The following is a 19,460-nucleotide window of genomic DNA, read 5'->3' on the forward strand; positions in this document are numbered from 1 at the left end:
TATCTTGGCCCCTTTTAGCCACAGCTGGAGCTGAAGTAGCTGGGATGTGTGGCACCATGTATTGAGGCTGCACAGGGCAGGAGGGGGCCCTAGGTCCAGCCCACAAAACCATTTTTTCTTCCTAGGCCTCTGGGCCTGTGATAGAAGGGGCTGTCATGAAGGCCTTTGGCATGCCGTGGAGACATTTTCCCCATTGTCTTGGTGATTAACATTCAGCTCCTCATTACTTATGCAAATTACTGCAACAGGCTTAAATTTCTCCCCCAGAAAATGGGTTTTCCTTTTCTATTGTATCATCAGGCTGCAAATTTTCCAAACTTTTATGCTATGCCTTCTGTTGAATGCTTTGCTGCTTAGAAATTTCTTCCACCAGATACTCTAAATCATCTCTCTCAAGTTCAAAGTCCCACAGATATCTAGGGCAGGAGCAAAATGCCACTAGTCTCTTTGCACAGCAAGAGTGATCTTTACTCCAGTTCCCAACAAGTTCCTCATTGCCATCTGAGACCACCTCAGCCTAGATTTTGCTGTTGATATTACTATCAGCATTTTGGTCAAAGCCATTCAACAAGTCACTGAGAAGTTCCAAACTTTCCCACGTTTTCCTGTCTTCTTCTGACCCCACCAAATGGTTCCAGTCTCTGCCCATTACCCAGTTCCAAAGTCACTTCTGCATTTTTGGGTATCTTCACAGCAGCACCCATTCTCTGCGGTACCAATTTACTGTTTTAGTCTGTTTTCATGCTGCTTTAAAGACATACTCAAGACTGGGTAATTTATAAAGAAAAGAGGTTTAATTGACACAGTTCCACATGTCTAGGTAGGCCTCAGGAAACTTACAATCATGGCAGAAGATGAAACAGGCACGTCTTCCATGGTGGCAGGTGAGATAAGTGAGTACAGAGTGAAGGAGAAGCCCCTTATAAAACCATCAGATCTCTTGAGTACTTATTCACTATGAGGAGAACAGCATGAAGATAACTGCCCTAGTTATTCAATTACCTCTCATAGAGTCCCTCCCATGACTTGTGGGGATTATGGGAATTACAATTTAAGATGAGGTTTGGGTGGGGGCACAGCCAAACCTTATCATACTACCAGCCTGGACTGAAAGGGGCAGAGATAGGACAAAATGAAGGAAGGCCACCAGATTTCTGGGATTCTAGCAAGAAATGGGCTGATAGAGCTATTCAGTCACAAATATTTGTTCATCTTTAAGAGAAAGGAAGAATTACTCTGAGGGCAGAACCACAGATACAAATATAAAGGCCAGAGACAGCAGAGTTACTACCATGGGCCCAGAAAACAGAAGATCAAGCCTCAGGGGATTATTTTCAGACCTTGAGCTGAATGCAGTTTGTCCTGCCAATTTTTGCACTTGCTTCAAACCAGTAACCCTTTTATAACTTCCAATTTCTCCCTATGGAAATGAAAATGTTTATCCTATGCCTGTCCCACTGGTCCACAGATGGAGAGGATTGCTAAGAATTGCCAGCAATCACCAGAAGCTGTTCTCCAGAACTGTGAGAGAATAAATTTATGTTGTTCTGTTACCCAGTTTGTGGTAATTTGTTTCAGCAGCCCTAGTACACTAGTACAATGTAGAATTAACTTTTATTTCTTTCGTATTATTTTCTTATATGATGGATTTCAACTATTGGATTTTTTAGGGCTATGTTTCCTTCTTTAATCATTTTTATTTTAGTGCTTTTTATGTAGGCTTTATGCCATTCCTTTTTCCCTTAATTATTTTTCATTTGTTCTATTAAGACCTTCTGTTTGCTCCTAGATAATTTTGGAACATTCTTTCTTTCATGTTACTAAGAGGAATTTTTTATTCTTCACAGCTTCAATATGAGTATTTTTATATTTCTGATTTAGCATGAAGAGGAAGAGTGAAGTCAGGCTATGGACAATCACGGATAGATTACCTTGCCTGTGCACTCTCCCATATAATTTTGTTAAAAACTCACTGTATAAGAAAAATGGCTAGACTGGGTGCCGTGGCTCACGCCTGCAATCCCAGCACTTTGGGAGGCCAAGGCCTGTGGATCACCGAGGTCAGGAGTTCGAGACCAGCCTGGCCAACGTGGCGAAATCCTGTATCTACACAAAATACGAAAATTAGCTGGGCATAGTGGCTCACCTCTGTAGTCCTAGCTACTCAGAAGGCTGAGGCTGGAGAATTGGTTGAACCCAGGAGGCGGAGGTTGCAGTGAGCCAAGGTCACACCATTGCACTCTAGCCTGGCAACAAGAGTGAAACTCTGTCTCAAAAACAAAAACAAGCAAACAAAACAAAACAAAAGGCTAAAGACTTCAGTGAGTACCTCACAAGTGCATATCCAAACGGCCAATTAACATATGACTAAAAAACACTGAGTTTCCAAGGATCTAGAACAATCCTAAATGTCACTGATTGCTGGCATAAATTAGTTAACCACCTTGAAAAATTGTTTGGAGCATCTATCTATATGTGTGGTAATATATTGTGTGTTTGCTCTATGAACCAGCAATTAAACTTCCAGATGAATACTCAACAGAGGGGTATTTATGTGTTCACAAAAAGACATGTAAAATATGTTCATAGCATTTCCAAACTGAAAGCTGATCAAAGAACTCAACTGTAAAATGGAAAAAAACCATTATGTGCTCACACAATGGAATACATACAGTAGTAAGAGTGGACAAACTAAAACTACACAACAATATGCTAAATCTCACAAACATAATATTGAGCAAAAAAGAGATTTAAAAAATCTACTGTATTGGCCAGGCATGGTGGCTCACGCCTCTAATCCCAGCACTTTGGGAGGCCAAGGCAGATGGATCACTTGAGGTCAGGAGTTCAAGACCAGCCTGGTCAACATGGTGAAACCCCATCTCTGCAAAAATATAAAAATTAGCCAGGCACAGTGGCGTGTGCCTGTAATCTCAGCCACTCAGGAGGCTGAGGCAGGAGAATGGCTTGAACCAGGGAGGTGGAGATTGCAGTGAGTCGAGATCATGCCATTGCACTCCAGCCTGAGCGACAGAGCAAGACACCGTCTCAAAACAAAACAAAACAAAACAAAAACTGTTATATAATTCCACCATTTACATAAATCTCAAAAACAGGCAGAACTAATCTGTGAAATTAAAAGTTAGGATAATGGTTATTCTCGGGAGAGATGGATAATGACTAGAAAGGAGCCCAAAGAGGTCCCTGAGGCACTAGCCGTGTTGTTACCTGATGTGATTGCTAGTTATGAGGGTGTTTAAACTTTGTGAATATTAATTGAGATGTATACTTATGACTTATTCATTTTTCTAATTGTATGCTATGACTCAACATTATAGGATTGAATTATAGGGTTTTTGTATTATTTTAAGTTCAGTGCCTTTAATTTACTCCTTCAGGTTAGGCCATTGTTTGTTTGTTTGTTTTTACTTTAACTGCTCTTAGGATGTAGCTCATCACTTCACTTACCGTCACTCACTAACTGCCACTATCCACCCCATCCCACCCAGTTTTTCTTCTCTGTTTTTAACTACAAATTGTTGGTTCCTAGAAAGGGAAATTGAATTCTACCTGCAGCACTCCAAATGACTCTTCCCTCAGATAATGTTGTTTTATTTCCTCTTCTACCATCCTTTATACTAGATCTCTAAACAGTTTTAAAGATCAATTGATTTAGATGATTGTCATAATTTTTCAGACTTCTTTACTCAGCTTGCCCCTCTGTAGTGAGCCCTGGTAGACTTGCCAGCCTCTGGTGCATTGGTAGGGAGTGAGTTACATTTTATACTCTCAGAGTGTTTGGTGTGTTTTCCCCAAGCTGACCAGACACTTCTGGCATTCATTTTTTTTTTTTTTTCCAAATTGTGGTGACTTTGAGAAGGCAGAGAAGAGAGAAGTAAAGGGAATGGAGATCAGTGACATTTTTTAGAATCTAATTCATCTCCTCTCCCCATACTGCTTATAGGATGAGTGGAGGAGGAAATCTTCACTATGCCTGTCATATTTTGCCTCTCTTTCCCTGTCTTGCTTATATATCTATATATTTGATTCTTGCTGCCATACTATTCTTTTGTACATCTTATAATTGTTGTTTTAAACTTATTATTATTTATTTTGGAAGAGAAAGGTCTGTGATACAACTTTTTTCCACTATCTTTCCCCAGAAAGCACAGGACAAGTTTCTCTAAGAGCTATTATATATTCTAAGGTACACCAGTAGAGAGTCTATACAAAAACAAACAAAAACAAAACAAAACAAAAAACCTTGTATAAACCCCTGTAAATAATGATAAAAATAATAAATTCACACAGCAAGTCAAAAATTTTAATGAAGATTCACACAATATTTGACCCGAGGTGTTATATAGTAGAATTTGATCAGTTCGGGTCCAGAAGCAGGATGAACATCTCCCTCTCCTCAAAAGACAATTAAGCACTGCGTATTTTCTCCTTGAAGGCAATGACAGTGTCTTATTTACTCTTCACTGCCCTACCCCTACCACTAAGACTCTGGACAAAGTCCAGTTCTAAATAAATATTTGTAATTGAATAAATTAATGGATGAATGAGAATGTAATCTTAACAAATAAAATATAAACATAGCACGTTAATGTTAGAAAAAAGAGAAAAACAGAAAATGTCTCTTTATCATTCCTTATACTTTTTAAAGCAATTTGATAGCACTGTGCCAAGGAACAAATAAGCATTTAACTTAATAATTTAGAAAAAGAAAAGCCTAAGGAAAAAATATTAAAAAGGCAACATTGGAATTGAATGTATAATAAACAAGAAAACCATAAACTGACTCTCACATGAACAAAGAAATAGATTTTAAGCCTCACCAGGAAAGGATTGAAAAGTAAAGCTCCACATTGATACATTTGAAAAATCCTAATATTTTGCCAATAGTAAATGTAATTTCCTATTAAAACACCCATTTCCAAAACTGCTTCATGAAGAAGAAGAATCTGTGAACTTGTCAAAGTATTCTCTCACACAAGGCACAGGTTCCAAATGATTTCATAACTGAGTTATTTTAAATTCTCAAGGAATAAAACATTCTTCTTCCTTTTAACTACTTCCAGATTATGGAAAAAGGATTGGCCAGGTGTGGTGGCTCATGCCTGTAATCCCAGCACTGTGGGAGGCCAAGGTGAGAGAGGTCAGGAGTTTGAGACCAGCCTGGCCAACATGGCAAAACCCTGTCTTTACTAAAAATACAAAAAAATTACCGAGGCATGCTGGTGTACACCTGTAATCCCAGCTATTCAAGAGGCTGAGGCTGGAGAATCACTTGAACCCGGTGGGCAGAGGTTGCAGTCAGTGAGCCAAGATCACGCCACTGCACTCCAGCTTGGGCTACAGAGCAAAATTCTGTCTCAAAAAAAAAAAAAAAAGAAGGATCACTTTTAAGTGCACTTTATAAGGTTAGCATATTCCTATCAAAACCTGCCCAGAATGACATCAATAAAGCTGATATTTATAAAGAGCTTTCTGTATACCAAGAACATTGTAAGTGTTCTAGAAATTTCAATCTATTTATTCCACAAAATACTTATGAGACTGAGCATTTGCATTTCTCTCATCTTATAGCTGAGAAAACTTAGGGAAGTTAAATAACTTCTCCAGGATTCCACAATTAGTAAACAGTGGGACAGAGATGGAACCTAGGTAACTTGCATCAAGGAGACAAGCTATTAACCACTATATTGTATGTTTCCCATAGAAAATAGAAACTATCGGCCTATTTCATTTATGAATGATGATGCCACCATCTGAGATAATTTACTAGAAAGTTTATTTCAAAAGTATATTAAATGAAAAAAGAAGACACAGCTAAATCATGATGAAAGTAGGGTTTATTCAAGAAAATTAAAAATAGATTAATAGTATAAGAACTATATAATTCTTAAATTGCCATTTGAATTTTATATAGTCTTATCAATCAGAAAAGATATACACACATATGTGTAACAGAAATTATCATTATTCATAACATATTAAACACACAAATAAAATTTTAAAAATTAAACAATATGAGAATTTGGTAAGGGTTGCTGAGTAGATTTTGTTGGGCAGGCAACTAAACCCAGAGTCTCCAAGTAGGAGTTGTTAATCAGTTGATTACCCTTTTGAACAATAACAATAAGGGTAGAGGGTGACCACAAATACTTTACTTGCCACTTAAAATTACTTTGGCCTACTAAGTCATAGATTACTGACTTTAGGAAAAGACCTTCATACCTGCCCTTTGGGAGACTGGGAGCAAGAATAACATGCTGAGAGGTTGCAGCAAAATTATGATTTCACAGCTGTGAGACAGCCACTTTGATCTGCAAATGTCCTCCCTTTGGGCTGGCTGAAGACTGAAACCCCATTATTAAAGATCCTTCTTGCTGGCTGGAAGTTTTCATACTGTATTAAATGAAATACTTATGGTTAAGATGGTTTACTAACTTTCAAAAGGCATTTCTACCTTAGGACAGGTAATTAAGGGTAAATATATTGGTTTTTCTGGTCCTTAGTTTACTCATTTGTAAAATTAAGCAGTTTGAACAAGATAATTTAAATTTTCTTCCAACTCTAACACTTCATGATCCTAGAGTCCTCACAGGTGCTTACTGTTGTGATGGAGCAGAAGTTCTGAGACCCTGATGATATCAAGAAGGAGCAAAATGGTGAGAGTGGGGAGGTGTAAGGACAAGATTTTCAGGGAGAGTGTCTCACTTTAGGCTGCAATACCATTTCTCACCTCAAAGAATTGCCACAGTAAATATTTTGTGGCTTAAACAACAAACATGTATTGCTCACAGTTCTGGAGGGTGGAAGTCTGTAATCATAGTGCCAGCATGGTCAGGTTCTTGGTGAGGGCCCTTTTTTCCTGGTTATGTTCTCACCTGGATTTCCTTGGTGAGTACCTGCAGAGAGGCAGAGAGAGAGAGAGAGCACTTTTGCTCTATTCTCTTTCTCTTCTTATAAGGACACAATCCCATCATGGAGGCTCCACCCTCATAACCTCATTTAATTACTTCCGTAAGACCCCGCCTCCTAACAATGTCCCTTTGGAGTTTTGGTTTCACTGTACTAATTTTGGGTGGACGCAAACATCAGTTAGAGGGCTAAAGACAAATTCTACATCTTTCAGAACTTTGAAGTATATACATTATCAAATGATCATTTGCATGTAACACTTTTAAAAATTGTATCAAGTTAAAAGCAGCTGTATAAATTAAAATTATCGCTGGGCGCGGTGGCTCACACCTGTAATCCCAGCACTTTGGGAGGCCAAGGTGGGCAGATCACGAGGTCAGGAGATCCAGACCATCCTCGCTAACATGGTGAAACCTCATCTCTACTAAAAACACAAAAAATTAGCCGGGCGTGGTGGCGGGCGCCTGTAGTCCCAGCTACTCCGGAGGCTGAGGCAGGAGAATGGCGTGAACCAGGAAGGCGGAGCTTGCGGTGAACCGAGATCGCCCCACTGCACTCCAGCCTGGGCGACAGAGCAAGGCTCCATCTCAAAAAAAAAAAAAAAGTATCAAGCATTCTTCATTCAGCTTTATTCTGGGACAGGAAGTGACAGAGGGGAAAGCTAAAACTTTTAACAACCACATTACAAACCTGTATTTGTTACTGATGTAGAGAAATAAAATTAATTTTTTAGCGACTTTGTATATCTCAACCTCACTAGATTTACTTATTAATTCTAACAATTTATCTGTAGGGTTTTTTTTTTTTTTTTTTGAGACAGAGTCTTGCTCTGTTGCCCAGGCTGGAGTGCAGTGGCACAATCTTGGCTCACTGCAAACTCTGCCTCATGGAGCCAGGCTATTCTTGTGCCTCAGCCTCCTGAGTAGCTGGGATTACAAGCACCTGCCACACTCCCGGTTAACTCTCGTATTTTCAGTAGACACAGGGTTTTGCCATGTTGGCCAGGCTGGTTTCAAACTCCTGGCCTCAAGTGATCTGTCTGCCTCAGCCTCCCAAAGTGCTGGAATTACAGGCGTGAGCCACCGTGCCAGGCCAGTCGTCTACTCTGTATGTTCTTTTACATTTTCTAGGTACGTATCATATTATTTGCAAATAACAGCAGTTTTATTTTCTTCTTTCCAAACCCTTTAACATTTTTATTTCTATGTATTGCGCTTGTCACCCTAGCTAGGATTTCTTATTCAAAGTTGAATAGGAAGGGTGCTAAATAGCATACTTGCCTCATCCTTGCCATTGTAATTCTATTGTTTTATATATTTAATATTAATTTATATGTATCTATCTATTTACGTTTGCATTGTTCTTTCTGAAATTTCACCTGCATTCTTTTCTATCTGCAAGAATACCCTTTAATATTTCTCTTGGTTTGGATCTGTTGATAACAAATGCTATTTAGTTTATCTTTACCCTTCAAAAACATATTTTTTCAAAACTTTAAAGGCTATCTTTTTATTGTCTTTGGACATTCATTCTTCCTGTTGGAAATTCAGCTACCAGCCTTATTTTTAGTTCTATGAGTTCAAGATTGTTCTTCCTTCATTACCAGCAAGAGGCAAATGTAATGCTCTGTGAAGAAATATAATATCAAACTAAACTTAGAATTATTTCACAATATTTTACATACAATTTCCAGCATTCAATCAAAAATAATAAGGCACATCAGAATAAAAAAGAACAGAAACAAAACTTTGGGGAAACAATAGGCAATAGAAGCAGGCAAGTATCCAGAAATAATGATATTATTTGAAATATATTTTAAAATAATTATGTTTATTATGTTCTGAGACATAAAAGACGAGCTTGAAAATATTGACACACAAATGGAAACTTTAAAAAGGAAAGAACTGGCTGGGAGCGGTGGCTCACACCTGTTATCCGAGGCCCATGGATCACAAGATCAGGAGTTCGAGACCAGCCTGGCCAACATGGTGAAACCCTGTCTCTACTAAAAATACAAAAATTAGCTGGGTGTGGTGGCACATGCCTGTAATCCCAGCTACTCAGAAGGCTGAGGCAGGAGAATTGCTTGAACCCGGGAGGTGGAGGTTTCAGTGAGCCAAGATCATGCCACTGCACTCCAGCCTGTGACGGACAGAGACTCCATCTCAAAAAAAGAAAAAGAAAAAAAGGAAAGAACTAAGTCAAAACTAAATATGTAATTAATGACCTTATTAATTATATAAATATATGTTATATGTTTATGTTATATAATTATATGTAATAATATATTATATACTTTGTAGTGTATATTATTATATATTATACTATATAATAATATACCTATAATGTACCTTATTATATATTATAATATATATGTATTATATAATATATAATATATAATACTATATATTATATAATTATATTTTATTTTATATTATATTTTATATATATTTATATATAATATATTATATTATATTATGTATACCATCACTTTCTTCCCCCAAATGAGCCTTTTCCTCCTCTGTACCTTTTCCCAAAAAGATGCCTGTATATAGGGGAAGAAAGGGCTTATATGGTCTCTTGGTAATGGGAAAAAGCAAGCTGTTATGAAGTGAACTTTTTGCCCTCAAATTCATATGTTGAAGCCCTAACTCTCAATGTGACCCTATTTGGGAGCTGGGGCCTTTACAGAAGCAATCAAGGTTAAATAAGGTGGTAAAGGTGGTAGTTTAATCTGATAGGAATAATGTCCTCATAAGAAGTGAAAGAGAAGGCCCAGCATGGTGGCTCATGCCTGTAATCTCAGCACTTTGGGAGGCCGAGGCGAGTGGATCACCTGAGGTCAGGAGTTCGAGACCAGCCTGGCCAACATGGCAAAACTCTGTCTCTACTAAAAATGCAAAAATTAGCCGGGCATGGTGACAGGCGCCTGTAATCCCAGCTACTGGGGAGGCTGAGACAGGAGAATTGCTTGAACCTGGGAGGTGGAGGTTGCAGTGAGCCAAGATCATGCCAGTGCACTTCAGCCTGGGCAACAGAGTGAGACTCTGTCTCAAAAAAATAATTATACATGTATAATATTATATATATATATATATATATACACACACACACACTGTTCTAACCCTCTGATTTGCAAAATATTCAATAATGAAGGCACAAGAGAAGATGGCCATGCAGCCACAAAGGCAGACATTGGGTGATTCATTAAGTGAGGCTAAGGAAAAAAGGTTTGTATCTCATTTCTCTTGTTGATTCTGAGGCATATACGAAATGTATGAAATAATGAGGACTACCACACACTGTTTGTGTATATGTTATTTATTGAGCTGCACATATCACATTGTATTTAGGTAACTCAATTATGTTGATGAGACTCTTCTGAATACTCTTTCGCTCCTGCATGCCTTTGAACATACTGTTACCTTCACTTGGAAAATCTTTCCCCTCAATCTGCTTAATGAGCTCCTAGATATGTTCTTAATTTTTCGGGGATGCTGCAACAAAGTGCAACTGGTGCTTAAAACAAGAAAAATATATTGTCTCACCATTCCAGAGACTAGAAGTCTGAAATCAAGGTGCTGGCAGAGCTGTGCTCTCTCTAAGATTTTCTAGGGGAGAATCCTTCCTTGACTCTTCTAGCTTCTGGTGTTTGTCATCAACCTTTGGTGTCCTTTGGCTTGTAGGTGCATCACTCAATCTTTGTTTCTGTTATCACATGGCCATATTCTCCCCAACAGAAATAGTGTCTCTGTTTCTGTGTGTCTTCTCTTCATCATAGAAGGACACCAGTCATACTGTGTAAGGGTCAACCTACTCCAGTATGACCTTTTCTTAGCTAATTCCATCTGTGACAATCCTGTTTCCAAATTAGATCGCATTCTGTGGTTCCAGGAAGGACATGAATTTTGCAAGGACACTTTTCAACCCAGTAAAGTATCCTTTGGCAGTTTCCTCAAAGACAGTCTCATTTCTGAAGTGTGTGTGTGTGTGTGTGTGTGTGTGTGTGTTTCTTTTAACTAACCATTTTGGACATTCTTTCATCAAGGCACATATAGCTGTAGCTACTATTTCTCTCTCTTCCTCTCTCCCTTGCTAGACTAAGACTTAAGAAAAGGGAACATTCTATTTATCTCTATGTCTTAAGGACCTACCAGAATGGCTAGCATATGTGTGTACTTAGTAAATATTTATGAAATAAAATGAATAAATTACCCTTCCCTTAAGTCCTAAAGACCCTACAGATATAAAGACAAATGGAGACACCTCCCCCAGCACCAGCTACAGAAAAGTGGAACGGAATATAGTCACATTCAGCCTTCAACAAAGAGCAGCTTATAGTTATCTTTAACTTTTCTTGAAATCTATATAAATGAGGTGAAATTTTGTCTCTTTATCTGCTAGTACATAACAACAAAAAAAGTTGCATGATAGATTCTTAGCAAGCACAAAGGTTAAGTTTTGGATTGCCTAACTTAAAACATGAGTTAGATGACTTATGCTTATGTGGAGCCCTGGGAGGTGCCTTAAATAGACAGGCAGTCAGTCACCCTCCAGAGCAGGCTGAGCTGAGGTAAAGTGAGAGGGTGATGACTAATTAGGAGAAGCATTTCATACATAATATGACACTGTGGTCATAAAAGACAGTGCTTTCAAATACCGACTCAAGTTGTGGATATATACACTGATGTTCCAAATTGTTGTAGTTGCTGTGCAGTGAGTGGAGCTACTTCTCACATAGGCAGTTCCATGAACTGCCTTTCAGGGTGAATAGGACAGGGATTTAATTATTTAAGTAATTCAGGAGTGTTTCACTATTCACTTAACAGAGCGAAGGGCTGTTAGACCAGGAAGACATTCTAGATGTCATCTAGTCCAATTTTCATTTTATATAGAAATGAAGCTAAGGTTTACAGTTTAAATAAATATTCTACAGTCCAAAAATTAATTTTTAAAGAGCATTTAATGACGGAAAATTAGCATTTTATAGGACTAGTTTTTTTAAGTATGTAACATTATGACAATGTAATTTAAAAAATGTGTATGAGCTTAGAAAAAGATTGAAAGACTATACAGTAAAAGGAAATAATCACAGATGTGAATATGCATGATTATTGCCCTCTTTGTATTTTTTTGAAGTTTCCTGTTTTCTATAAATAAGTAATATGAGTTGCTCTAGTTGATTCCAGGGCTGGTTTCCCTAAACTTGTTTGTTTTGCTCACTCTCTCCTTGCCCGCTCATTGCCATCTCCTCTACCCAATAGTGGAGGCACCTCCTTGTAAACCCTAGTTTTCCATAGGGTGAGTATTGTTTGAAACTAATTGGGCTAAACATTAAATAATTTTTCCCCAAATTGAGTCATTTGTGTATTATGGTAATGACTTTTGATGAATCTGAATATCAATTGAGTATTACTTATGTAATGTGTTTTCTATCAATAAACTCATTTCCTTTAACTAAAATACATGGTGTAATGACATTTTATATTGCTGTCACTGGCTGACTGTTTGAAAATCTATGTCACTTACTGAAAAAGTAAATACAGTGAAAAAATTCTAGCTTGGTACTCTCATCTGCTGAAAGCCTGAGACTAAGGACTGCTCTCTGTTGAGAAATGTGATCAGCTATTATTACAGAGATGTTACACAAGTATAATTTCCAAGTTGAGACTTTTTTCTTGACCTAAGCGAATTTAAGAGAAGTCAAACAAGAATACCATTCTTATAGTGAGATTTATCCTTATATAATAACTCTGTATACCCCTACAACCATCTCACCTCCTAACATTAGAACGCATAGCATGTTTTAGAACTCACTGATTTAGAGACTATATAGGAACCATGAGTCAGAATATTTAGGATGGATTCATATAATGTATTTTCTGGATGTAGATAATGTTGAAGAAAGCTATGCTTTCCTTGTGCTTGCAAAAGATTCTCCCAGAGACTTTATTTGTAGTTATTATTCTAACAATTATTTGGGAGAAAACACAGGCAATTTGAAAAAAAAAAAAACCTCTCATTCAAATATAAAATAGATTTTTGTATGTTTTAAAAATTTATATAACAGATTTAGCCTTTGCAATTTATTTTCCTTTTTTTTTTTTTTTTTTGAGACTGAGTCTCTCTGTCACCCAGACTGGAGTGCAGTGGCACAATCTTGGCTTACTGCAACCTCCACCTCCCAGGTTCAAACGATTCTTCTGCCTCAGCCTCCCGAGTAGCTGGGATTACAGGTGCGTGCCACCATGCCTGGCTAATTTTTGTATTTTTAGTGGAGACGGGGTTTCACCGTGTTGGTCAGGCTGGTCTTGAACTCCTCACCTTGTGATCTGCCTGCCTCGGCCTTCCAAAGTGCTGGGATTACAGGCGTGAGCCACTGTGCCGGGCCCTTATTTTCCTTTTAAAATGCTTTCAAACACGTCACCAAACAAGATATATGGTTAACAAATAGACACATGAAAAGACACTTAACATCATTAGTCATTAAGGAAATGCAAATTAAGACCATGATACACTATCATACACCAATTATAATGGCTAAAACTAAAAAGATTGACTGTACCAAATGTTAACAAGAATGTGGGACAAATGGAATGCTTATACAGTACTGGTATGAAAAATGCTACAACCACTTTGTAAAATAGTTTGGCAGTTTGTTAAACAGTTAAACACTGCTGCCATATGATTCAGTTATTGCACTCCTAGATATTTACCTAGGAAAAGTGAAAGCATATGTTCATATAAAGACTTAAAAATGAATTTTCATAGCAGCTTTATGTGTAATAGCCCCAAGCTATAAATTAAACAAATTTCTATCAAGGGAATTGATAACTAAGGGATATCCATTCAATGGAACACTATTCAATAATAAAAAAAGAATGAACTAATGCTACTATGTGAATGAATATCAGCATAATTATGCTGAATGTAAAAAGGCAAAAAAAAGAGTGTATACTGTGTAATTACATCTATATAAAATTCTAGAAAATGCAAACTAGTATACAAATGGTATAGTAACAGAGAGGCAATCAATGGTTGCCTGAGAATAAGAGATAGGTGGGGAAGGGCAGCAGGGAAACATCACCAAGGCACAAGAGGTACTTTTAAAAGGTGATGGATAACTTTATTATCTTGATTGGATGACTCTTTCATGGGCATATACATAATAAATGTCACATTTTATTAAATTATACACTTAAATATGTGCAGTTTATTGTTATGTCAATTACACATTAATAAAACTGTTGAAGTCAAAATAATTCCTCCCAAAACTTGAATATTTTAGGCTGATCTGAAACGGTGTCACTGGTGTCATGGTATCAGCTACATTTTTTTTGTTTCTATACTTTTAACTACATTTCACATTCTAACAGGCCTAGCATGTGCTAAAGTAGCACAAGTTTTATTAAATTAGACTTAGCAGGCATAATATCTGAAAATACAGAATTTTGCAGACCTAGAGAGTTATTGAAAGTTTTTGAACATCTGAGTGAGTAAAATATTCTGAGTTTCCATTTAATCAACCAGGAAATAATGTGAACAATGAATTGAGATAAAGAAAAGATGAAATAGTGTCTTTCTAAGGGTAATGTTCAAAATGTTAGTACAATAATCCAGGGAAAATAAGAGAATAGAATTTCTGCTGCCTAATGTTGGCTTGGGAAATAAAGTGTAGGGAAAAGGATTCAAGAGATCCTGTGGAGATCATAATGTTAAGATTTGTGAATTCATTGTTTGTTGGGGAGTAATAAAGGACTGAATAAAGGCCACTGGGATGTGTCAAGCCTAGATGAACTGGTACAAGGCTGAGCCTGTAAAGTATATAGGTTCACGAGAGCATGGATTTGTGAAGCATTCTGCAAATGAAAGGAAAAGTGGGGAATATGTTGGACTAGTTGTTGTAGGTTTGTGGGTTGTCTACCATGAGATCAAAGCTGAAATAATCATATGGATAAAAACAGTCAAGGAAGAAATCCTAGAAAGAGAGAGATGAAAGGAGAAGAAATGATACTTTATTTAGTAGGCAAATGGAGGACAAAGAGGAGGGAGAGACCAGTACAATGTTGTAGAAGCTAAGAGAACTGAAAGTTCAAGAAATATATGTTTAAAGATAAAGAAATGTCATCAGGCTAGAAATAACAGAGAAAATTAAAGATGCTTTCAGTGAGAGGGATGAAAGAATTGATCAGCTCAGGGCAACTCAGAGTTAAGAGAGGTTTGTTAAGGCCCAGGATGACTGAGCTCACAAGTGAATGACTTGGAAGGAAGATGAAAATCCCAGTAATTGAAGAGCACTAACCTGGCCCTTTTTCTTTGAGACACCTTCAAATAATATTATTCATATCATTCCTTGTTATAATGTGAAATTGTGCCTTAGCAATTTATTCATGATATTACAGGAAGAGAAACATTGTACTTTATGGAGAACTCTTCTTACTTTTATTAATACCTACTTAAATAGTGACTGGAGAAATTAATATCACCCTGAATTCCTAGGCAGGAAGAAACTCACTGGGTTTCAAATGAGTAAAAAGCAGTACCATCAGATTAATGGACTAGGAACAGGCTCCATTACCTTCAGCTATTTTAATACCCTAGTACTCAACAAGAATGTGACTTCCTTGCCCTTGTCCATGTGATGTTGGTTAACGCCAGCAGAAGGACCTTATTGAGAACTGCCTCCCTACCCAGCTCCAGAAGCAACAGGAAATGGGCATGACCACAGGGAACAGGAAGAGATTGTTTTCCTTTTAGAATGTAACTGCCACCTCTACCAATAACCACTAGATAAGACACGTGGACGAGACAAACAGACAACAACTCTCCTATAAGAATATAGTTAGTGTGATTGAGACAAAAGCAAGACAATTACACATTGTTTAATGTTTTTGGAGCTATTTTTCAATTATATACAATATTGCACTAGTCAAATGGGCCCTCTTAACACTTTTATTTCTTTAATTTTTCTGGCCTAGTTTTAAAATTTGCAGTGCGTTAATGTGCATTGAATAAGCTTTTGTGAAATCACATCCTAAATCACTATACTTGAAAAGATTTCTTACATTAAAAGCATCTTGTGACAAGGAGCAGTTCATTTCTTTAGGACTTGACATTGAGATATTTTAAACATTATAATGAAAGTATACACCAGAAGCCACTACATACATACATCTGCATAAACAGATCAGGATGAGTTTTTGAAAGTGTTCTTTTTGCTTGGACTTAAAAGATCTAGGTAAATACAATAATCTGAATTGGTAAGAATGCTTGTAGTAAGAATGACCAGCTAATGAAAAGGATTAAGAATGATGGGGTTCAAGATAAGCTTTATCTTTGCAAAAGGATTGGTACGGTATAAAGCATAAATAAATAAGGCATGGAACATAAAAGTCTAAAATTTAGATATTTCTATTTCACCTGGCACTTTTCCTGGAAGCATTAAGGATCCAAGAGAAGTTGGGAATTGATTACATTTGGAATATGATTATTTCGAGTTAAGACACATACTTTCCCACTCGGGAGTTGCTTAGAAGACGCATTTCTTCACCTTGCTTGTCCTAGTTTTGATTATTTGGAATCAGCACCTCTGCCAAACATCAGAGTCAGAAAGAAACAGAGATTTAAAGGTTAATCATGCCAAAATTGAACAGCTGTCCCCCTGAGAAAAATCTAGGGTATTTCGGTTTATTCCTGTGGCTGCTGCTGTGTAGTATTCAATACCCTGCCCTCGCCCCCAGAGTCAGGGCCACAGCTATCCACAGGAAATGCATCAGAGAGGTCTAATGTGAATGAATCATATGCACATGTTCCTTGGTATGTGGTGATGGGCATACCAAGGGCTCAAAATCAGCCCTCCCTCCAGGCCAGAATTGGTTCCAGGTTTCTGAATACAAAGTGTCCATACAAGTTGTGCTGTGAAACTACCCTCCTTTCCCCTTTCTCTGTGTATTGCCAGTAAAGGAATTTCAGTGTGTTGCTGGGATGAAACACATAATCATCTTGGAGACACGAGGGGATGAGCATATCTCTGTAACTGAGATTAGTCACATCCTCATATGCGTGGCACATGCAGCATGTCAGGGAGGGACTTTCCTGCCCGACCGTATCAGCACATGGAACAGTTTAGCCAGGGAATAGGCCCAATTCTATGTTTTGAAATTTAACTTTCAGTCACTCAGCTATAATCAGTTGAAAAACTGCTTAGTGAGTGACTGTTTTCAAATAATCATTTGGTAATTATAGGGTATTTTTTCTTGAATGAAATTTGAAGGTATAATATTTCTGAGTCGTATTTGTCCCATCATCACAATTAATTATTGCACTTGGCATGTAACAAATATTTAGATGTTTTACCAAATTGTCAGGAGTGGCAAATATCTCATTGTATGACAGTAATGCTACAATTTCAACAAGATGTCCATCATCCTATCCACAACTCACCACCACCACCACTATCAAATGTTCCCTATCTCAATGAAGTGACAGATCTATCCAGTTGCGTGATGCTGTAGGAGTCATTCTGGATTCTTTCTTCTTTACCTTCAGTATGAAAAAGTCACTAAGTCCTATGGATTTTACCTCAAAAGTCTCTCCAATTGCCTTAGATCACTTATGTATTTTTAAAATATCTCCCATAAGAATCACTGTCCTAGCCCTTTAACAGATCTCCTTGCCTCCATCCTTTCCCATCCTCCTCATTCCCATTAACTCAACACAGGCATTATAACGGACACTCCGACCTTATTGCTCCACTGCACAAAATTCCACCATGCCAAAAAGAGTAAACACTTTTCCATCACATGCAAATCTACTGTAAATGCTTGCTTGCATTTTTCTTACCCACTAAACTGTGGATTCCCTGATTACATAATCATTACATCTTCTATTTTCTTTGTATCTATAATATTCTACACAGAGTTTTCTTGCTTTTTCATTCAATATTATTTTTCTCATTTGCTTCGCTGCAACTGGTTATTTTGTATTGTGCAGTTTAGCTGCAGTTGATTTGTTTGGTTGGTTGGTTGGTTTGTTGGTTCATTTAGGGCAGTTGGTTATTTTGTATTCTGTGTAGTATTCTATTTTATGAATGTGTTACAATTATCTATCCATTCTCCTATCAATGGACTTTCATATTGTTTCTACTTTTTTGAAAATTATTGTAGACCACACTGTTACAGAATCTTGCACATATCTGCAGGTTTTTTCTGAGACTGTGCACCTAAAGGTAAATTTGTTGGGCTGTAAGTCATGTGTTTCTTTAACAATTCTGGATAATATAAATGTTTTCTAAAATGGTTTACCAAAGTTTAGTTTTTTAAAAACTATGTTGGCCTATCAAAACTTTTATTAGCCTATAAAATGTAATGTTTAGAGTTATCGTTTCCTTGGAAATCAATAGGATCTCTGCCGGAAAAAGTTCTTTTGCATGGTTTTAAACAAGAATCATTTGTATTGTTATGTTTCCTACAAATTGCTAAACTAATCCATTTTCATCACTACCAGTTTCCAACAAGGGCAACTTCTTCCGAGTTGTGGAATAGCTTGGTCAATGAAAAGTCAACCAAAGGTGCATATCCCAATACAATCACATAATCTCTGGAGGATCTGCTAGCCAGGGATCTGCAAACTACAACCAGTCAGCTAAATCCAATAGTGGTCAGTGGCCCATTTCAGAGCCTACAAGTTAAAAATGATCTTACATTTTTAAGAACAAACACATTAAAATGAAGAATAAATAGAAACGACCACAGCACAGGAGATGTGCAGTCTCATTAATTAATAAGTAAATGCCAGCTAAAACTCCAAATAAAACCAAGTCTTACTCACCTGACTTCTTATACACCACTAATAGGAATATCAATTTCGACACTAGTCAGTGCATGAAGTCTACTAAGCCTTGTACACCACATTAATTTGCTGTAAATAGAATGTTTTAAACAATAGTAGTGGATAATAATAAAACACAATGGCATTAATTTTAGAAAAGAGTATCAATTTGTACAATCTGCCAGAAGAGGAAAAAAAAGTGTCCTTGTAAAGAACAAAACCAATTATTGGCTGTCTTTTCAGTAGAATTCTGGCCATTGGGTAGCACAAGGGTAGCTAAACTTGCTCTGTATCAAGCCAGATAATAAATGTTTTAGGCTTTAAGGATGACTTAAGTCTCTGTTGCATATTCTTTTCTTGCCTTTTTTTTTTTTTGCAACGCTTTTTTTAGGACATATCTATATATTTATACCAATGCCTATCTGTCTATCTATCTATCTATAGGACTGTAGATGGGTCTTTTAAGGTTATGTTTTCTCATTTTTTTCTCTTGTAAAAATGCAATTAATTTTTTTAATATTGATCTTTTGTCCAACAATCATATTACTGTCTTATAAATATGAGTAATATTTTGTAGATTACTTTGGTTTTTCAGTATTGATGATCATACTACATAATTTACCATTATTTAATTAGTTATTTCTTCTTTTCTATTCACTTCCCTTCATCTTTCCTTCCTTTTCCTCTCTGTCTCTCTCTCT

This window comes from Symphalangus syndactylus, chromosome 17 (genome assembly GCF_028878055.3).
Source record: "Symphalangus syndactylus isolate Jambi chromosome 17, NHGRI_mSymSyn1-v2.1_pri, whole genome shotgun sequence".
Lineage (NCBI taxonomy): Eukaryota > Metazoa > Chordata > Mammalia > Primates > Hylobatidae > Symphalangus > Symphalangus syndactylus.